The sequence below is a fragment of the Macaca mulatta genome, chromosome 18, assembly GCF_049350105.2.
Source record: "Macaca mulatta isolate MMU2019108-1 chromosome 18, T2T-MMU8v2.0, whole genome shotgun sequence".
Lineage (NCBI taxonomy): Eukaryota > Metazoa > Chordata > Mammalia > Primates > Cercopithecidae > Macaca > Macaca mulatta.
Window position 1 is genome coordinate 81031095 of NC_133423.1, and position 22064 is coordinate 81053158.

At 46.2% G+C, this 22064-nt stretch overlaps 2 long non-coding RNA genes across 2 annotated transcripts in view; both read left to right on the plus strand.

Annotated features, from left to right (window-relative positions):
- The window catches only part of LOC114673700 (uncharacterized), a 112221-nt gene that overhangs the window by 19895 nt on the left and 70262 nt on the right, over positions 1-22064 (plus strand). The gene's annotated exons all lie outside the window — the stretch shown is intronic.
- LOC144336518 (uncharacterized) lies at positions 3933-9535 on the plus strand. Its single transcript, XR_013408375.1, has 2 exons — positions 3933-5343; positions 7888-9535. It is a non-coding gene; the product is annotated as an uncharacterized LOC144336518 (long non-coding RNA).

The following is a 22064-nucleotide window of genomic DNA, read 5'->3' on the forward strand; positions in this document are numbered from 1 at the left end:
TTCCTGTCACTCCCAGGACCCCAGCGCCAGCAGCCAAGCCCTCCTCAGGGCGTGCGCTCTGACTGGGTGATGTGTCCGTCCCATCGTGGCTGCATAGTGATCTCTCCAGTCTGTACTTTTCTTCTAAAACAAAACCTGCCCTTCCATGGCTACGTGTTGATTAAATGAGGCAACACATAAAGATAGGCAACGCACAGAAAGCACTCAGAACTTTGTTGTTATCACTGTCATGATCACATGCTGGTCTCAGCAGGGCTTTCGGACAAATAAAGGCCCCAAAGGCTGCATCAGTCATTCACCCGTATTTCAATCTCTGTCTCACTCTCCTGTCTTAGAAAAAAATAAACCTCCTGTGATTCGGGGTCCCCTGTGGCTACCTTATTATCTCTTTTGTTACAAAGTCAGTATCCAGGAGATTTACATCGTTGACATTTTCTCCACTTCCCCTCAACCTGTAACCCCCCCCCCCGTCAGGCTGTGCCCCCATCAGTGCTCTAGACCCCAGCATCCCACCATGGTCAAGCCCAGAGGCCTCATTTGAGGCTGTGGAACTGCCCTGTTCAGTAGCTGTGCAGAGGGCTACAGAACACTACAAATGTAGGAATTTGTACATTTGTACAACGAACAGAATTTTTAATTATTTTACACTTAAAAACAGATACTTTATTCAGTTGTTGAAAAACTTTTAAGTACAATTGGAACCACTTGCATCTGTGAATGTAGTTTTTCAACTGTAAATTGTATAAACTCTAAATACAGATCAAGTATTTCTGATGAAAATTTGGTGTCTGAATTGAGATGTGCTGTAAGTGTAAAATGTGATACCGGGTTTCCAAGATTTGGTTCCAGAAAAAGAATGTAAAATATCTTGATCTTTAAGATCTTCATTACGTTTTGAAATCACAGCATTTTGGCTATATTGGGTTGAACAAAATATATTATTAAAATGGATTTCATGTTTTGGTTTTCTTTTTAGGGTGGCTACTAGAACATTGGTGACTTGCATTTTATTTCTATCGTTCTGTGCTGCAGTGGGCATTTGCTCCTTGAAATTATCTGGCTTCTGAGCTCCAGGCTCTCCTGCCACCTCTCCCACCCCAGGCCTTTCTGTTCTCCCCCTGTAGATTGGTGGCCTCACAGCTGCTCCTCAGGGTTGTGCTTCCAAGAGTCCTGTCCTAGCACTTTTTCTCTGTCACGTGGTACATCTTGCTGTGGGACTGCCCCATTGCTTTTTGCCTGTGCACCAACTTCTAACATTTGCTGAGCCTTTGTGCAGACAATTGCAGCACAATCTCCTCTGACACCAAACTCAACATGCTCCAGGTCATTCTATCCCCTTCCTGCAGAATCCTCATCCTCTTTCTGGTTGCTGTCCCTCTGAACTGTGTCCAAATCATTCCTGCTAGAAACTGGGGGCAGCCTAGAGTCCTCCCTCACTCTCATGCCCAACCATCTCAACAGATACGGATCCCACAGCTTATCTCCAGTAAATACAATTCAATCAGCACCCTCTGGTCTGCACCAACCAGGCATGAGCCATGTCCCCGTGACCCCCCTGTTCTCATGGCCTCCTGTCCGCATGACCTCCTTTCCTATGACCTACTGTCCCCATGGCCCCTGGTCACCACGGCCTCCTGTGCCTGATGCCCCTGTCCCCATGGCCTCCTTTCCCCATGACTTCCTGTCCCTGTGGCTCCTGGTCACTATAGCCTCCTGTCCCCATGGCCCCTGGTCACCATGGCGTCCTGTCCCCATGACTTCCCTGTCCCCAAGGACCCCCTGTTCCCATGGCCTTTTGTTTCTATGGCCTCCCTGTTCCCTAATCCCCTGTCCCCACCCCCTCTCCTTGTCAGCCAGTCTCTGGGTGTAGCCAGAGGAAGGTTTGTAACCTGACAGACTCACCTGCTTAATTCTCTTCAGTGGTGTGGATTTATTAGGAAGATTGCTAAATGCTTCTTGATATGTTAGGAATCCTGCTTGAAATCTGAAGAGGGAGACACTAGGGCAGAGAAGCATAAGGTACAGTCCTCATTTTCATCCTGTTCCTCAGGACAGTACAGAGGCCCTTTGTCCACTTCTCCATCTCCCATTCCCTTTCAGTCTGCTCCAAGCTCCCTCTGTGCCGACAGGTGTCCCTGGCCCTCAGCTGCTCCATGCTGTGACCCAGCCTCCCATCCTGCCCACTGGTCACCTCCACCTCACTCCTCCCTGGCATCTCTATAGATCCTCCACCAATGTAGGGCGGCACCCTCTCTCTTCTGTGCCCCTCTGAACCACGTGGCATCTCTGTCACATTACCTTCTAACTGACTGTCCCTGGGTCTTATCAGCCTGGCCTCAAACCACATCGCATTAAGATTAATGTTCAAATCATGGCCAGAACTGGAGGGTCTCAACTGGGGCTCAGCTGCCCCAGCATCCCTGTTAGCCCTCTGAGAGGTTGGCCCAGAGCTGGGGCTCAAGTCCATGTTCCTCTCCCCGGACCCCTGAGATGCCTCACCCTGGCCTCTGTCAGGAGGAGTGTGGCCTAGGAGTGTTGGGGGCATTAAGGGGTACGTTGTTTGCAGAGAATTAAAAAAACAATGATTAAAAATTAAAACCAACTCAAGGTTCATCTGCTTTCTAGTATCACCCTCCTCTGGCAATTCTAAACAATGGCAGAGAGAGAGCACTGCTCCCCACCCCCAGGGTGGCGTCTCCCTCTGCAGCCCCTGCGCCACTCAAAGCATTTGTCCTAGCCACTTATCCCACCATCTTACCATAATTGCTGGTCTACTTCTCTACAGCAACTACTAAACCATATTATTTTAAGGGTAGAAGCTAGATTTTATATTTATTTTCTCAGGGCTTAGCATAATCTACAATAAAGAATGTATTTAAAAACTTATTGAATTAATAAATTAATAGATTTTCTCAATTTATCAGAATATCAAAAGCAGGAAATCCTTTGTCAGCTAAATGAGTGGTAAGAAGACAGTAGGAATTTATTTAAAATAATCTTGCATTATTCTAAGGTTACTAGAGTGCCAGCCAATGTTTTACACTTTTGTTTTATGGTACAGGAAAGGGATTATTGCATGCAGAATGTGAATTTGAAGTCCTTCAGGATTCTGATCAACAGCAAGAACTTTAATGAATGCATTCATTACTATTTCTTACTTAGCATGTACTGGGGCTTGGGCTATAGAGTAAAGCGGGAAAATGGACCTATGTATTTTACTGAGATTTCAGCATTGACAGTAGAATTGTTCTGGTGAATACTGAACTTATAAGAAGGTCCAACTAAGCAGATGTGGAATTTTGCAGGCATTTCCCAGGATAAAGTGACATATTCCTCTCCCTCCTGGTGAAGCTTCAGCTCCATTAATCATGACCACTTGGACACTTCAATGAACTCATGGAAACAGTCACTGCCATGCTCTGAGGAGGTCTATTGATTTCTAGGTGCCTTTGCAATTCATGACAGAGATCAGAAAGTTTTCAGCCATCTGCACAGATGCTATTCATCCCTCTGTGTGTGTCACATGCGTGCACAGAAGAAAGGCTTGCCAAGTTTATCAGCCGGAGTCTTTACAGATCACGTGAAAGTCTTGTTTTCTTTTTAAGGAGAAGCCTCTGGTGTCTGATGCCTTTGATCTGGGCAAGAGACAGCCTTGCCTTTGTGTACAGTGGAGGTGAGTGACCATCCAAATTACACAGATGAACTCACTGGAATTGTGGAGGGTGTAGTAGTTACTTTGGTTTAATGATTTACAGCCATGCTTTTTAATATTAAAAGGTCATTTGCTTTGAAAGTCTGTCTAGTTTCCTAGATCAGTGGCAAAGTATGAATCTCAGTTTGTCAATATTACAAGTGTGTTTTGGGGCAAGATTTTTTCACTGGGCAAGAAATAAGGGTTATTTTAGTCATGTACAGATATCTCTAAGAACATTCATAAAAGCTGGTGTGAAATAGGATGTGTAGAAAATGTTAAAGAAGTCTTTTTGAAATAGGCTTTAACGTGCAGACTTGGACCTAACCCAACCCTGGTGTCCATCTTTCTTACGTGGAGTTCTTCCTTCCAGGCTGAAGCTGTGAGGTGAGCTGCAGGTGGCCTGAGCAAGGGCCCAGAGTCAGAGGGCTGGCCCTCACTGGGGCGGATGGGGCAAATACTTCCACAGTCACGCACAGCCTAGCCACAGGGGCACTTTGGAGATAGGCATCCGTAGGTGATTTCATCATTGTGCGAACGTCACAGGGTGCACTCACACAAACCTAGTGGGTGGAGCCTACCACACACCGAGGCTGTGTGGTGTGGCCCATTGCTCCTATGCTGCAAACCTGTGCAGCGTGAGACGGTACTGAGTACTGCAGACCATTGTTATACAGTGTTTATGCGTCTACACATATCTAAACATAGGAAAAGTACCACAAAAATATGATATAAAAGGTAAAAAATGGCAGTGAGTGGTGAGTGAATGTGAAGACCTAGGACATGACGTACATCAGGGGTCTCCAAGCCCAGGGTCAAGGACCGGAACCAGTCCGTGGTCTGTTAGGAACCGGACTGCACCGCAGGAGGCGAGCGGTGGGCGGGCATTACTGCCTGAGCCCACCTCCCGTCAGATCAGCTGCAGCATTAGATTCTCACAGGAGCACAAACCCCGCTGTGAACGACGCCCGAGGGATCCAGGCTGTGAGCTCCTTACGAGAATCTAATGCCTGATGATTTGAGGTGGAACAGTTTCATCCTGAAATCATCCCCGCGCTGGTCTGTGGAAAAGTGGTCTTCCATGAAACCAGTCCCTGGTGCCAAAAATGTTGGGGACCGACCGCTGATGTACATGACTGTAGACTTTATAAACACTGTGCACTTGGGCTACACTCAATTTATTTTAAAAACTTTTTCTTCATTAGTAAATTAACCGTAGCTTACCATAACTTTTTTACTTTGTCAACTTTAAATTTTTTAACTTTTTGACTCTTATAATAATACTCAGCTTAAAACACACATTGTGCAGCTGTACAAAAATATTTATATTCTTCTTCTATAAGCTCTTTTCTATTTTTACTTTTTTTTTTTTTTGCTTTTTAAAGTTTTTTGTTAAAAACAAAAACACAAACCCACACATAAGCCTAGGCTACACAGGGGCAGGATCATCAATATCAGTGTCTCCCCCTCCACATCCTGTCCCACCGGAAGGTCTTCAGGGACAATAACACGCAGGGAGTTGCCATCTTCTAGAATAACAATGTCTTCTGGATACTCCTTGAAGAACCTGCCTGAGGCTACTTTACAGCTACCTTTTTTTTTTTCTTTTTTTTTGTGGTAAGTGGGAGTACACTTTAAAATAACAATAAAAAGCATGGTAAATACATAAACTAGTAACATAGCCATTTATTATCATAATTAAGTATAGTGTACTTTACATAATTGTATGTGCTAGACTTTTATAGGGCTGGCAGTGCAGTAGTTGGTGAGCAATGGGCCATGACATCAGGACAGTGATGATGTCACCAGGCAAAAGCAATTTTCCAGCTCCATTATAATCTTACGGCACCACCATCATCTGTGCAGTCCCATTGGCTGAAATGTCTTTATTGCAGCACGTGACTGTATGTATGTGTGTGTGTGTGCAGGGTGGGGGTCATGTAGCTAACCTTTCATCTGAGGTCTGGATTCACATAAGCAGCCTAAGGTTGTGGCCAGGCTGGTGAGTCCTGGTGCTAGTCGGGTTCCAAAGGTACTATGAGTGAAGTCTCCATGGGGTTTCGCTAAACTGGGTCAACTTAGCTAAGCTGGGAAGATCTTTGCCAGGTCAGCGTTCACCACAGGAGAAATCTGAGGGCCTTGGAAGGGGTGAGTCAGGAGCGGGTCTGAGCAGGGCAGGTGCCGCTGTCACTCAAGTCCCAGGTGACCGCCTCAGGCCGCAGCAGCGCCAGCTTCCCAAAGGTCCTCCATCAGTTTCAGCGAAGGCTGCAGGTTGCCTGCGTCACAGGCTGATGAGAGGCAGTGAGAGACGCTTGGTGATGTGCTTTGGATGTTCATCCCCTCTAAATCTCATGTTGAGATGTACTCCCCGCCCGCCTCCCCCTGCACCCGTGTTGGAGGTGGGGCCTGGTGGGAGGTGTTCAGGTCATGGAGGCAGATCCCTTGTGGTTTGGTGCTGTCCTCACCACAGTGACTGAGTTCTCTCTGAGATCTGGTTGTAAAAGTATGTGGTGCCTCTCACCACTCTCCCTCTCTTGCTCTTGCTCTTGCCATGTGACATGCCTGCTCCCCTTCACCGTCTGACATGAGTCAAAGCTGCCAGCGGCCTCCTTAGAAGCCAAGTAGATGCTGGTGCCATGCTTGGCAGAACTGCAGAACTGTGAGCCAATTAAACCTCTTTTCTTTATAAAATACCCAATCTGGGGTATTTCCTTATTGCAATGCAAGAACTGCCTAACATGCATGCCTTCTTACACTGTTGGTCTCCCCACTTCATGTTCATCGCGCTTTCCTGAGGGCTGGCCTTGCTGAATCCCACCGAGCACCAGATTGGAGGTGCCAGACCCACACAGATGCCTCATTCCACTCCCATGAGGGAGGAAGAGCCATTCTCTGCAGTAGATCCACACTGTACACCACTTGAAGTGGTTCTGCAGCCCGGAGTGGGCCCTGGCTGAAACACACTTCAGCTGTTTTTGAGAAACAGGATGGTCTGCTCTCCTCTCTCCTAGGGACGAGGCACAGGAGGCCAGAGGGCAGGTTCTGCGATGTTGGGACATAAGATGCAGCTGTGGTGGTCTTTGAACTGTGCTTGCAGTAACAGGAAGACTGTGGGCACAGGTCTCCTTTGCAGAATTTTAGAAATAGGCAGACTCTGCTCTTCCTCTAAGAGTCACATTGCTGTAAGGCAGAGGAATAAAACCGCTTCTCGGCAGCTCCTGATGGGACACAGCCATGGCCACGGAGCAAGGTGATGAACGAGGCAGAAGAGCCCAGCTGAAGCCCTAGCGCCATCCACCTACCACTGCAAGCACGTTGACCTTTGACAGCTGGCTTTATCTCTACTGCACAGAGAAGGATCATATTACAGAAATAGCAATGCCTATGCCACTTGGCTGTTGGGATGATGAAACAACATGATTTTTGTTTAAGTGCCATGTAATCCACACAGTGTTACACACATGTTATTTTTATTCATGTCTCTATTAAAACAGTTAAGCTTTGGATTTGCACTTATCTGTTTCCAAGAACATTGTAGAGGGAGAGAAATCAGTGAGTTGAAAATCAAACCACTCTCAAAACAGCTCAAGAAAGCAACCACTTTGTTTTCTACTATATGGTGGTGGTGCATGCATGCTTCTGTCCCCTTCCCAGCCAGGCCATGCCTGGATGAAACTGCAGCAACAGGAACCTGCAGAAATCTGCAGGCAGGGATGATGTAAAGTAGATCCATGTGTCCGCAGCAGAGAGCTTCCCCACTTCAGAGTCAAAGAAGCTACTTTCTCCCAACCCAGTGCCATGGGAGGAAGAATGGGATTTGTTATTTTTAAATCTTTTGGAAGATTCAACTGGGATCCTGCATGGGAATTTCTACTAGGATATATTTCTTGAAGACTTGTTCTCTTTGCATTACCGTTTCAAAACAGAATAGTTCATAAACATCTACTGTGCAGCATTGAACCCTTCTCATTTTAGAGGTGTCCTGGGAAAAGTTTGACATTTAACAGGGAGGGCTGTGATTTGAAGTCTGTAGGTCAGCACCCCAGAGCATGGAATTTTTTTGGTGACTGTATTTTCAGACAGGTCTAGTAAAAATTATTTTTATTCTTAAATGTCCTCTGTCTGTGGTGGGAGCCTTGTCTTTGAGAGTAGGCACAGTGATGTCTAGATGTCACCACAGTCACAGTTTCATCCAGGCATGGCCTGGCTGGGAAGGGGACAGAAGCATGAATGCACCACCACCAAATAGTAGAAGATGAACTGGTTGCTTTCTTGAGCTATTTTGAGAATGATTTGATTTTCAACTCACTGATGAGCTAGTTTGCAAAATGCTGAGAACAGGGGAGAAGGACAGAAGGCAGAGAGAGCACAGGCTAGGGTGATGGCTCCAAAGGCTCTGGGAGAGTGGGATTGTTACTGAAACAACAGGGGTTTGGTCTAGGTCCTGTTGCTTGCCACACAGAAAGCCAATCACTGAGACAAGTATTGCCAGGGAAGGCAGCTTTATTCAGATGGTACAGCCAAGGAAGTGGGAGATCAGTCTCAAATCCATCTCCTAAACTGACTAAAATTAAGGGTTTACATAGCAGGGAAGAAATGTAACTACATGTGGGAAAACAGGAACCAGGAAGGGGTAAGGAAGAGGAGTTAGCCAACAGGCAGTAGGTGGTGGGTTAGGCAATCATGTTGGGTGAGGGGTGTGGTTTCTCACTGTCCCGATGCTGTGATCTGGAAAGTTTCAGTTCCTTGATACTATCTGTGAGACCTGATGGTTGCTTTCCTGAGAAAGGAACTCAGATAAGACAAATGTAACTTTCTTGTTTTAAAACTAGGAGGGCCAATTTCTATGCTTATTCAAAAGACACCATAAACATCAGTTCTATGGAACAACTGGACTGGTTTCAGGATTAGGGGACAGGGTCCTGTGGGTGCTCCCTGGAGGAGTGAGGTCATCGGGTGAGGGAGGCTGCTGGCGCAGACCTATGCTGTGTGTATGCTCCAGCACCCACCCTCTCAGGACACCCTGAGCCCAGGCGTGGCTACAGCTGCTCCTCCTAACGGGACCCTCTCCTAACTCTGGCTGGGGGTGAGGCAGGTGGACTGATACCCTCAGGATGGGACATGGCTTCAGAGGAAGCACATTTTCCCTTTCAGTTCAGAGCTACCCAAATGGAGAGTTTTTCAGGGATGTCACATTCCTGGTACACTCTGAGGCAGGACTCTAAAGACCCCCATATTTTGCTTATTAGCCTCAGTGTAGCTGAACCCTGATTGGTTGATACAACTGAGTCCTGATTGGTTGATACAGCTGAGCCCTGATTGGCCAAGGCAGCTGAGCTTTTGGCCAATGATTGGTTGGTTCAGGTGTCCCAAAGTTGAACAGAGGTGTTGGTTTTGGGGACCTTCAGAGTATGTGTGTGACCTCTCATCAGTAAATAGCTGCATGGCTCTATTTTATATTTAGGCCCAGGCAGCCACTTTGGATCCGTCTTCAAGGATTGGCTCTTTCAGATTCATATTTGTTAGCACCATTTTAAAAATTGTAAGGGGTCAACCCATGGCAGCCACTAACCTTTTTACTGCATCCATAGATTTGCCTTTTTCAGAATGTCATATCATTGGAATCATATAGTATGTAACCTTTTCAGATTGACTTATTTCACTTACCAATATGCATTTAAGTTTCCTCCACATCTTTTCATGGCTTGATAGGGCATTTCTTTTTAGTGCTGAATAATATTCCATTGTCTGGCTGTACACAGTTTATTTATCCGTTCACCTACTGAAGGACATCTTGTTTGCTTCCAAGTTATGGCAATAATGAATAAAGCTGCTCTAAACATCTGTGTGCAAGTTTCTGTGTGAACGTTTGTTTTCAACTGTTTGGGGTAAATACCAAGGAGCACATTGCTGGATCGTATGGGAAGACCGTTTAGTTTCATAAGAAAGCACCAAGCTGCCTTCCAAAGTGGCTATACCCTTTTGCATTCCCACCAGCAATGGAAGAGAGTTCGTGTTGCTCCACATCCTTGTCAGCATTTGGTGATATCGTATTCTAGATGTTGACCGTTCTAATAGGTGTGTAGTGGGATCTCACTGCTCTGTTAATTTGCGTTTCCTGATGACATGTGATGTGGAGGGTATGCTTATTTGCCATCTGTATCTCTTCTTTCATGAGGTGTCTCTTCTTGAATGTTTTTAACTCTAGAAAAACAATTAGTATACCATGAAATTATTTTCTTTTTCTCCAAAACAAAAAATGACCAAAGTAAAAAAACAAAAAAACAAAAACACACAAGCAGACCAAAACATGACACTCCTTTAACCCAGCTCATTATACTCACTCCTAAATACAAAACAGAATATCTGGGAAGGGCCAGGTAGGAGAGGTACCTGGGGGCCTGCGAAGATTGTTTCCCTGCTTTCCTGTGAACCTAAAGCTCTCCCGGAGCCAATAGGGAATGAGGAGAGGGGGAAGAAAGTTCTGCTTCTGCCTTTTTCCATGGGAGCTGGACGAAGTCCTGCCAAGGGCCACTTCATCTAAGTATGCTTCTTAAAGGAGAATTTGGTTCTAGGACTAGTGGCCACTAGGGACAGGTTGATAAGGCACAGGAATAGAGTGGTCAGATATGGATTATCTCACAGTCATTGAGGACTTACTATGTGCTCAGCATGTTGGTAAATGCTTCTCGTTTTATCTCACTGGATTCTCACTGCAACCCCACATAGTAGACACCGTTATTTCTCTTTCTTGCCAAGTGGGCTGGTCCCTGTTGAATTTAGATGGAGCTGAGCCTGGTATTTGGCCTTGCCTACACTCTCCGGGTCTAAGTCACTCAGACTTGGACAATAGAGCGAACAGGTTCTTGTTTCGAAGGCAAGGCTTTAAGACTACCCAAGACTTGTGGCTCTGAAGGAATATAAAGTGAAACGACAAGACAGCATCCCATGCAAGGCAGGCAGCTACTACACGGCTGAATACATTGCCAGGTTGTATGTGTAGTGGAACCCTTGAGAAAATCCCACCACCATCCTCACATTTGATAATTGAGTCGTATTTGCAGAGATGGCAGCTCGCTTTGAAGTGGTTTTGCCATCAGGTTCCTGGGCAGATAAAATATCAGAAGATGAGTCAGCATTCTTCCTCTCCTCTAGTGGAAACAGAAACAGCAAACTCTTAAATCTCTGTTTATTCCTTCTTTCCCAGGTTGGGGGAGAAGGTGGGAGCTTCCTTTAGTCTTACTGTGTGATGTGATCTGCTGTGACATCTGGCAGTGCCTGCAGTAAAAGAAACAGCTGGGAATGGTCATGTCCTGTTTTCTGGATGATATAACGCAGGCTAGAAGTCTATGTCCATCAACTATCAATCACTGCCTCTGAGACACTGCACGTGCAATTAATTAGCTAGACCAAGACGTCTCTGAAGGCCTGGATTCGGAAACTAAACTCCCCTTGATTACGTGGGCCATATTCCTGGTGGCTGGACTTCATTAACCTCAGCTGTATTCAGCTATGGCGGCCTCTGATCCAGTCAAGATATTTTGCTGCCTAGTTGATGCTGATTGGATTCAGGGTTTTTATTACTTTACAAAGGCAATGCTTATCCCTGTGGGTGATAAGAAACCAACAAGGCCCAAACTACCAGCATTGGTTTCCCCTGCCTCTAAACCGGCGTGCTCTATTTGGGTGTTTATTTCGGGACTTTGGACTGCAGATGGGATTGTAAGTGCTCCCTGCTCAGGGAGCTTACCCTCAGAGGGAGAATGTGGGCCTGCATAAACCCCAGGAGATCCATTGAGGAGACACCTAAAGCGAGTTCAGTGATGGGGTGAGAGCATGACGCTGTGATGCTCATTGTGAGACGGTGGGACGGGGCCCCGGGCAAGTGAGAAGAAGGCCAGTTGAAGGCCTCGCTTTCCGCTGCTCTCCTTCCTGCTTTTCAGCAGCCTCTTCTCGGCTGGCCTGGGTCTCTCTTTTCTTCTGCTTTTTCTGCTCTGCTCTTCCTCTAATTTTCCTGGCCCATGATTTCCGTGTGCCCTTTTCTCTTTCTGCAGGCAGAACTTGTGCTGTGCCACCCTCTGGGAGGCACAGGACCTGTCTGATGTGGCTCCTGGACTCAGGACTGCCAGCTGCCCTCTTCCCGCCTGTGGGCAGGTCCTGCAGCAGCCGGAGAGGGCATTCTCAGGCCCTGTCACTTCTTTGTAACTCGTGATCAAACAGGTTCTGTGAGGATTAGGGAGGCACCCAGCTTTGTGTTATAATTACTAATCCTTTGTTTTCGTGACATTGGGAGAGTTTTTTTTTTGTTTCTCTAGATGGTTGATTCTAAATAGCTGCAGAGCTCGTGGCAGTGAGGTTAAATGTCACTCATGGCTCATTGGTGCCCTGTGTGTGTGCAGGTGTCAGTCACTGCTGTATGAAGAGCTGGGGTCCTGCAGTGCTCGGCTGTCCTCAGCTCTGGCCACTGTGGTAATGACCTGGTGAGATTTGGAAATTACCGATGGCTGGTCCCACCCCCAAGGTTTGATTTAATTGGTTTGGATGGTGGCCTGGGCATCCAGATTTTAGAAATCCCTCCTGGTGCTTCTTATACAGTGATGAAGGAAGCCAGTGCTCAGACTCTATGAAATCAGCAAAGGCTGGAGGCCAGGAAGAGCCAGCGGCCTGAGGCAGCAGCACGAGTTCATATTCCCTTCAGCTGCACTGTTCTCTCAGAGGGTCTCACAGACTCTTGCTTCCCCAGGAGATGGAAATCTTACTCTTCTGCCCTCATTTATTCACTCAGCAAACATAGGTAGAGCCCTTAATAAGCATCAGGCATTAGGGAGACCCACGGAGGGGATACAGGGGCTGCTTTCGCAAGACTTACAGGGGGGCATGGGAATGCAGCTTTGTGAACAGGTGATTCCAGCACCTGCCGTGCGTCTCAATAGAGACCACGAAACCGTGCAGGGCAAAGAAGCGCTCACTCAGCATACATACGTGAGGGGCAGGTTATAGAATGCTTTTGAGAGTTATGATCCTTATTTAATGGTGAAGAGAGTTGAGGGGTTTGGACCAAGTTGTGTGCTCTTGGTTACCAAGGTCAAACAGCAACAAAGTGTTTGTTCACCCGAGCTCTAGCCCCACATGGGTTTGAATATGCTTCTCCGTCACAGCTAAGGAGGTGTCCTACCATTTGCATTCTGAGAGGTAAGATACTACCTAGAGAATGAAAGTGTTTGCAGCTGCTGCCTCCATGGACCTGACCCTTAGTACCCACGAGTGTGCTGTGGTCATGGCTACTGAACGTGACCAGCAGTGTCAGGATCACTTGGGAGCTTGTTGAAAATGTAAATTCTGAGGCCCTCACCTGAGACTTACTAAATTGGAATCTCTGGGGGTGGGCCTGGGATTCTGTATCTGATGAACTCTTGAGGTGATTCTCATGCCTGTGGATGTTTGAGAAGCCCCACTGGAGGTCCTTGCGTCAGTTCCTGATGGGTGGATGCGGGAGATTGCACCGTTATTCCCAATTTTCCACCACTTGAAATTCATACCCTTCGCCATGTGACGCTGTAGTTCCTCCCACCAGAATAGAAGTATCTGCCCCTTTCCCGACGACGTTGGGCTGACAGGTGGACTATGGGAGGAGGGGATAGTGTCCTGCTGATGTTAAGCCTAGACCTTAGGAGACATTGCATGTCTCTCCTTGCCCCTCTAGGAGCTTCCAACTTCTGCATGGAAAAAAATGCTGCAGGTAACTGCTGTCTCTTTCCCCTGTGCCCCAGAATGAACACGTGTGGAGCAGAGCCTCCCAGCTGACCTGCAGACCTATAGCCCGGAGCAGAACTGCCCTCGCTGACCTGCAGATCTTTAGGCATGAGAATAAATGCATAGTGCTGTTTGCCACTGGCATGGTTTGTCACGCAGCAATAGCTGACTGACCCAGTTTTGGGGACAGGGACAGGTTTTGTAGGCCTAGTCAGACAAGAGCAGTGCCCAGGGGTAAGATTATTGGCATCAGGAAGTCAGGCCAGCAGCCTAGGTTCCAGGGTCAGTCTATGTGGTGTGCCCTTTGCCTTGGCCTCCTGAGTCCTCAGCAGCTGGTCCTAAGCTCTATGCCTGATTCACTTGGTCTTACCTGTTCACATCCCTCGGAGAATTTGATTAACGATGCCGTAGATCACAGAAGCCACGTTATCCCTCACTTGACTTATTGCAAGCACCAAATAAGAACAATGACTACTAGGTGAACTGATAGCTTAATGGTTTGAGGAATTAAACAAGTTGGCCACAATAACCCTACCAGCTTCTACCTGGTGGAAGACTTTGCCAGTGGAGCCAGAAAAACGCCTGGAGCTAAGGTGCTTCTCTGAGGACAGGGCTTGGCTAGGCAGTGGCTGCCTCTGCCTTTGGAATGCTCCTTCCTCTGTGCTTTCAGGACTGGCTTGTTGAAGCAGTCAGGATAGGGTAGGCTCTGCTGCCGTAAAAAACTGTGACATCTCAGTGATTACCAGAAACAAGTTTATTCCTTGCTGGTACCACAGTCCAAGGTGAGTCAGGTATCTCTCTTAGTGGCTCTTCTCCAGGGATGATTCAAAGTCCCACGATGCTTCCAGCTTCCACTCTGCCATCTGCGCGTTCTCTAATCTCAGCTGCAGGGATGAGAGTGTGGGGAGCACGCCCCTGGCTGTACTGCCCTGGCCAGGGACGGCATCACTTCTGCAGAGTGTGCAGGTACAGGACTCAGGCATAGGGTCCACAACCAGCGTTAAGGCAGCAGAGAAAGGTGTTTGCCTGTGTTTCTGAGAAGAGGAAGCGGTGTGGGGAACAGAACATTGCTTCTGTTATTCCTGTATTTAAGGTAACATCATATCTCTTCTATGGGTTCACTAGATGTTTATTTCATTGTTCAGCTCTTAGAGGGCAACATGATTTCCAATAAAGTCAGTAATAACCAGGAACAGACTCCAGAGATGAATAAACACTGGGCTTGATGAAGGAGTAAGGAGTGGAACCCGACAGTTCCTTGCAATGACAAACCCTGGTGGGGAGGACACTGAGTGAGAAGTATTTGTGGATAGGCACAGATTTGCATGCAAATCATTGAGATTATTTCTGCTAAATATATTAGAATGTTGAGTTAAATGGCAGGAAAGAGGCCCAGTGTGGCTCATCTTTGTCAGCAGTTTGCATTGCCTTATGAGTCTCTTCATCTTGGGATTTCAGAGTGTTAGATGTTGAGGGAGACTTAGAGATTATTAAATCGAAATCATGTCATGCTAAATGCAGGGGACTGAGGCACAGTGCAGTGGAATACAGTGAGCCTGCACAGCAGGGTGCCAGGTCGTCTGACCACCAGTCCAGTGCCCTCTTCACCACCTGCTCGTGCAAGGAGGGTTCCTGCCAATCGTGTCCCAGGGCACTGGAGGGCCTGGGGGCTTGTGCTTTCTTCTGATTTTGAGTCATTGGATGGAAGCAAACCTAAGAGAAGTGGGTGGTGTGTTTGATGCCTCCTCACGGCCCCCCCACGGCTGCCACATTAGAAAACCCTTCTGAGCCTGCCATGTGGCCCTGGCGGAAGCAACATGAAAGCTTCTAATAACAGCCTTGGGGAAAAGCACTCTGCCAAGGTTTCTTTGTGTCCTTTTCGGGGCATTTGATGAGCTTCCTTTGCTTTACATATAGTTTTCCAGGAATAGGCAGATGTGCTTCTCACCACAGAGCTATTAATACCCCAAGCCAAGCACTTAAAGGAAAACATCAACCAAGGGTTTAGCCACGTAGCTGGGCGGGGGTTGGAAGAGACAGAAGGAGGGAGCGAGCAAGAGCAGGTGCGGGGGTTCATTTCAGTGAAGGAAAATGTAACAGGAGAGGAATCCAGGGCTACTCTGTTGTGTTTCTAAAGTTCACATGAACTGAATTTTCTGTGGCCCACCCGGTGATATTAACATAGTTTTCTTGTATTAGCTAATAATTAGGAAGTGTGTTGGCAATAATTAGCAGCAATTTGCCAATCACTGGGAGTCAGCTGGCCCTAGCTCCCTGCTGCTAATTCGGCAGAGTGGCCGTCCACTCTTAGCAGGCCTTTACAGCAAGGTGCTCTTTCAGGAAGGCAGTTGGGGACAGTTCCACAGTGGAAAATCTCTGGTTCTATGAGCGTCTGAGGTTGAAATAAATGTAGGCTTATTTCCTTTGGGAAGCTTAATTGAAAAGTAAAAAACGTCCTTTCTTCTACAACTGGAAACTTTAACGTGAGAAAGAAAAGGGGCTTCTTTCTTCCTCCTTCTTCTTTCTTCTCCTTCTTTTAAAGATAGTAAAAGGAAAACTACCACTGTTTCCGGTTTTGGAAGCTAGTCTTTGGTTTTATACTAAATGAAACCTGTTAACCCAGCAGATGAGTTTATTTTACATGGAATCTGTTAAACCCACATAGTAGACACGTCCCCTATTTTTGCATGTGTTTGGGTTTTAAGTCCGTGAAGCTGGGCAAGGGGGTGATGTGTGAACGCTGGGAGAGGCCGGGAATTCAGCCACTGGGGAATGCTGTACCACAGGAAGCTTAGATACACGTGTGTGTGCTGTGAGCTGGAGCCAGTAAGGGCTCAGAGCTGGGGAGTGGGGACCGCAAAGAATGCAGATGGGGCCTGGCCCACCCTCCAGGGTACATCCACATTTCTGAGAAATGCTATACCAGAGGAACATTAAGAGTGAGGGAACTGTTTTCAGAGGTTACTTCAGACCTTGGGTATGTGGGGAGGTGAAGCAACAAAGACTGAGAGATGTCAGCCAATCAAAAAGTGTAGTCACCTCTCGGAAAAACACTCCCTGCAGTATTTTAGAGACAATGTAGAATAGATGCCCCAAGTAAAGATAATCCCAGAGTGGAGTATATCCAGGCTGATCAATGCCATGTAGAGCAGGGGTCCCCACTCCCAGGGCCATGAACTGGTAGGGTCCCTGGCCTGTTAGGAACCAAGAGGCCTGTTAGGGTCCATGGCCTGTTAGGAACCAAGCCTCACAGCAGGAGGTGAGCAGCAGGAGTGCAAGCAAAGCTTCATCTGCATTTGTAGCTGCTCCCCTCCACCCCTCGAATTATTGCCTGAGCTCTGCCTCATGTCAGATCAGTGGCAGCACTGGATTCTCATAGGAGCACGAACCCTATGGTGAACTGCGAATGCAAGGGATCTAGGTTGCGCACTTTTTTTTTTTTTTTTTTTTTTTTTGAGACAGAGTCTTGCTCTGTCGCCCAGGCTGGAGTGCAGTGGCACAGTCTTGGCTCACTGCAACCTCCGCCTCCTGTGTTCAAGTGCTTTTCCTGCCTCAGCCTCCTGAGTAGTGGGGACTACAGGCACCCGCCACCACACTCAGCTATTTTTTTAATTATTGTTTTTAGTGAAGACAGGGCACTCCAGGGATGGTGAGGCTGCATAGGTGCCTAATGAAAGATGTCCTAGTGAGAAGTGGAGACTTAGGGTCCAGCGGCGTGAGGAGTGTGACTACTGTCAGCCTCTCAGAGTAGACACAGGCAGGGGTGTAACTACTCACATACAGTGGGGCTGGCCCCGTAGAGTACGGCTCTGCACTGCATAACAGCCTTTCAGTCAGTGATGGACTGAGTATATGACAGTGGTCCCATAAGATTATAAAGGAGCTGAAAACCTATCACCTGGTGATGTAGCTGTCATGACATCGTAGCACAATGCATTGCTCACATGTTTGTGGTGATGCACTGCCAGTCATTAAAAAGTCGAGCACATGCAATTATGTACAGCATATAATATTTGGTAGTGATCATAAGCGACTATGTTACAGGCTTGTGTATTTATTATATGCCACTTTTAATCATTATTTTAGAGTGTACTCCTTTTACTTACCAAAAAAAAAAAAAAAAAAAAAAAGTAACTGTAAAGCAGCCTCAGGCAGATCCTTCAGGAGGTATCCAGAAGAAGGCATTGTGATCCCAGGAGATGACAGCTCCATGCATGTCACTGCCCTGAAGACCTTCCAGTGGGACAAGGTGTGGAAGAGGAAGACAGTGATACTGATAATATTTCTAAAAATATAAAAAAGCTTATAGAATAACAATGTACAGAAAGAAAATATTTTTATATAACTATAAAATGTGTGTTTTAAGCTAAATGTAATGAGTCAAAAAGTTAAAAATATTAAAAAGTTGATAAAGTAAAAAGTTACAGTAAGCTAAGATTCATTTATTATTGAAGAAAAAAATTTTAAAAATAAATGTAGTGTAACCTAAGTATCCAGTGTTTCTAAAATCTATAGTAGCATACAGTGATGTCCTAGCTTTCCCATTCACTCACCATTCACTTGCTGACTCACCCAGAGCCAGCCCTATAAACTCCGTTCTTGGTAAGTTCTCTATACAGGTGTATCATATTTTGTCTTTCATATATTTTTATTGTATCTTTCCTATATTTAGATCTGTTTAGACACACAAATACTCATGATTGTGTTATAATTGTCTGTGGTATTCAAGACAGTAACATGCTGTCCAGATTTGTAGTCTAGGAGCAATGCCACACCATATTGCTTAGGGTGTCATAGGCTGTACCATCTAGATTTGTGTAAGCGCACTCTGTTTGCACAATGATGAAATCACCTAAGACGCATTTGTCAGAATGTATCCCTGTTGTTAAGCAATGCATGACTGTATATACTGTAAACTTCCCTCTTAACCTTCTCCAAAGGTATGTGGCAGCTATTTGTCAGGTGACTGTGCACTGAGGAAAGAGGAAATGATGAGACTTTGAGGGTTTATTGGACTCAAAAGGCTACTGTGATACGTTAGCCAGAGTAGGAAATTGTTGGGGTCTGGAGTCATGGAGTTTTGACTTAGGTCTCTTTCATCTTGTGCCAAGTGTGTCTCTGAACCCATCCTATGCTTACATCCCTGGTTTTGGAATATGTAACTGGAACAGGCATAACAACTGTCAGACTCCCCTCATTGTTTCCCTGACCTGTGGAATGACCCAAGGGCTACTATAATGGGAAGGACCAAGTGGAAGATTCTAGAGCTGCCTCTACCTCTCCAAATAGTAATCCAAAGGCGTTATACCCTTCCTGGAAGGACTGCAGAGATTAGTGCCACTCTCAAGAACTTGAAAGTCAGCATTAGAGAATCCTACCATATTTCCATTTACCTTGTCTATTTGGCCTGGGCAGAAGACAGATGGATTTTCAGGAACAAACGTGGATTACTGTAAACTTAATCTGGTGGTGAATCTAATTGCAGTTGCTCTTCCAAATGTGTATTCTTTGCACATCATGTCCATCTGGTTTGCTGCTCTCAAGCTGGCAGATCTTTACCTGTTGGTAAAATCACCAGAAGCAGTTTGTCTTCAGTTGGCAGGGCTAGCAATATACCTTCACTGAACTAACTCAGGGTTGTAGCAACTCTCTGGTCCTCTGTCATAATCTAATTCACAGGGATCTTGACTGTCTCTCCATTTCAGGGGACATCGTGCTGGTCCACTCCACTGAAGATCATTGATGATATCATGCTGATTGGACCTGGTGAGCAGGAAGTGAGTTGAGGGCCAACTGACCTAGACACTTTGAAAAGACGTATCTGTAACAGAGGGGAGAAATAAGTTCCACAAAAATTCAGGGGCCTACCATCTCAGTGAAAAGGTACAGGGGTCTCGTGCTCCAAGGCATTTAAAAAATCCCTTCCAAGGTGAGCGGTGAGTTTCTGCATCTAGAATCTTCTCTAGAAAGAAATGCAAAATCTAATGGGCCTTTTTTGGATCTTAAAGGCAACGTATACCTCATTTGGTCATGTCACACTGAGCCATTTGTTGAATCACCCCGAAAGGCAGCTAGTTTTGAGTGGGTCTCATAACAAAAGAAGGCTCCACAAGAGACCTCTCTGCAAGTTGCTCTGCCACTTCCGCCATGTGACACAGCAGATTCGGTGCCACTTGATGTGTCCCTGACAGGTTGCTATACTGTGACATTGGCAGGGCCCTATCAATGAATTGTAGAGCAAGTCTTTAGGAGGAACATAGCTGTACCATTCTCTGCAAATAACGATTTTTCTTTTGATAAATAGCTTCTGACTTGTTACAGGGCCACAGAAAAGACTGAACACTTGACCATAGGCCACCTCGTGATCCAAACTGTGCAGCAAGAATCAGGTGTTTTCTGACCAACCAAGCTGTAAAGTCAGGTGTACACAGCAGCACTGCATCCTCAGGGGGAGGTAATATATTCAATGTTGGCCTTGAGCAGATCCTGAAAGCACATGTAAGTTACCCAAGCAAGTGGCTCAGAGTTTCCCGCTCCCTAGTTCCGCTCAGTTGCCTTCTCTCTCTCAACTTCCGCTGTGGCTCATTAGAAATTCCCTATGGCCAGTTGACTGGGAAGGAAGAACTTCAGTCTCAGTTTTCATGATTTTGCATGGTATGGCCACCCAAAGATAGATAAAGCAACACTGAGACTTTGCATCCTATTTCAGGGAGGGACTTAGTGTGTCTTTAGTTGTGTGAGAGATAGTTGTGCCATGTTAGGTAAAAACATAATTTTATGATCGTATTTATTTGGAAATGAAAAATGGTTAAAAGAGGTATATATGGATGGTTTGGCACTGTGTCCACTTGGTCAAGCTGGAACTATGGTTCCCAGTATCCTTGCATAAGTCTGAGTTAGAGTTGGCCAAAGGAGAAAGTTGCATGGCCTTGGAGAGGTAGAAGGTGGGCAGCAGGCATCAACCCATGAAGGTGAGGTGAGATGTGACAAGAGACAGATGCAGACACTGGTAGTGGCCAGGTTGTTCTTTCTGTTCCTCATGGACAGATGGTCATATAGTTGCTGGTGGGGTCACCTTGTCCTTGCTCTGCCTGACTCTGTGCCCAGTTCATCTTCCTGGCTGCTGGCCCAGCTGGGCTCCCATGGTCTCCTTGCTCTGTTTTTTGCTGACCCCCTTGGTGAATGGATGTCCCTGGATTCCTAGAAGCTCTGGCAAGTTCTGACTCATGCACCAGGGCAGGTCATCAGAAAGTCCAATTAGTGACTCCCTCTTTTGGGCCCTTAATTCCCTAGCTTCCTCACAATTGTATACATGTATATTCGTATTATAAATAGGAATTGTTGGTACCCTAAGCCTTGGAGGGAAGGAAAAACTCACCAAATCTCCGAAGAAAGGACAGCAAATCTGGGCCATTCTACTGGGATATGGCAGGAACAAGGTGACTGACTTTTCACCTTTCCCACCTCTGCCACCTGGCAGGTGTATGTCAGGGGAAGCCTCAACTGTGAGGTTGCAGCCTCAGTGATCGAAACCTTCAGTGTTCACTGTTAGGAGACAGGCAAATTATGAACCCAACTAGAGCCACCAGGGAGCACAAGCCTACAGCACACCCGTCTTGGTCTTTTAAGTTTGAGGAGAGTTACATAATAACTTCAGTAATAAAATCTTGTAGGGTGGAGAGAGGAAGCTTCCAGAACATGTTAGTGGGCTGATAGTTAAGGTATAAGCCTATCTCAAGCAGCCCATATTAACTAAAACTTTAGCAATAAGCTCCTGACATGTGAGTCAAGGAGCCTCAGGGAAAACTGTTGAAACACGTGTCTGGTGTCTCTAAATGCCATGAGATAACCATTTTTGATGTTTTACCCCCTAAATGTATGTTCATGGAGCTGAGAGGATAGTAAAAGCAGACTTATAAGATGAATTTAGAGAATATTTCTTGTCTGGACTATAAACCAAAACCCAAAAACCCATGATCTTATGGGGTTCACCAAAGGTTTCTAGAAGGTCTTAGTTCCAGAGATCCTTAAACATGGAACTTTTAGAAAATTGGTAATCATCATTAAATTTGGCTTTGTAGGGCAAGGGGACTTTTTAACATTTAAATCCTAGAGAGCTTAGTTACTAAGAACTTAGTTACTAAACAGAGCAGGGTGCCTTTAGGATACTGATGAAATCTAGACATTTATGTTCAAATCTGGTTGTTCCTAAGAGAACCACTACTCTATCGATTGACTGATTGATTGACAGGGTCTTGTTCTGCTGCCCAGGCTGGAGTGCAGTGGCGTGATCATGGCTCACTGCAGCCTCATCCTCCTAGGCTCAAGTGATCCTCACACCTCAGCCTCTGAGTAGCTGGGGTTATAGGTGCATGCCACCGTGCCTGACTAATTATTATTATTTTTTGAGACAGGGTCTCCCTATGCTGCCTAGGTTGGTCTTGAACGCCTGGTCTCAAGAGACCCTCCTGCCTCTGCTTCCTAAAGTGTTGGGATTATCGGTGTAAGCCACCACATCTGGCCTATTCTCTTTAGATCAAAGTTGCCTTGTCTGCAAAACAAATCAGTTGGGCTAGGTCAGAGGATAGACTGATCTCCCAATTCAGCTCTCATCAATTGG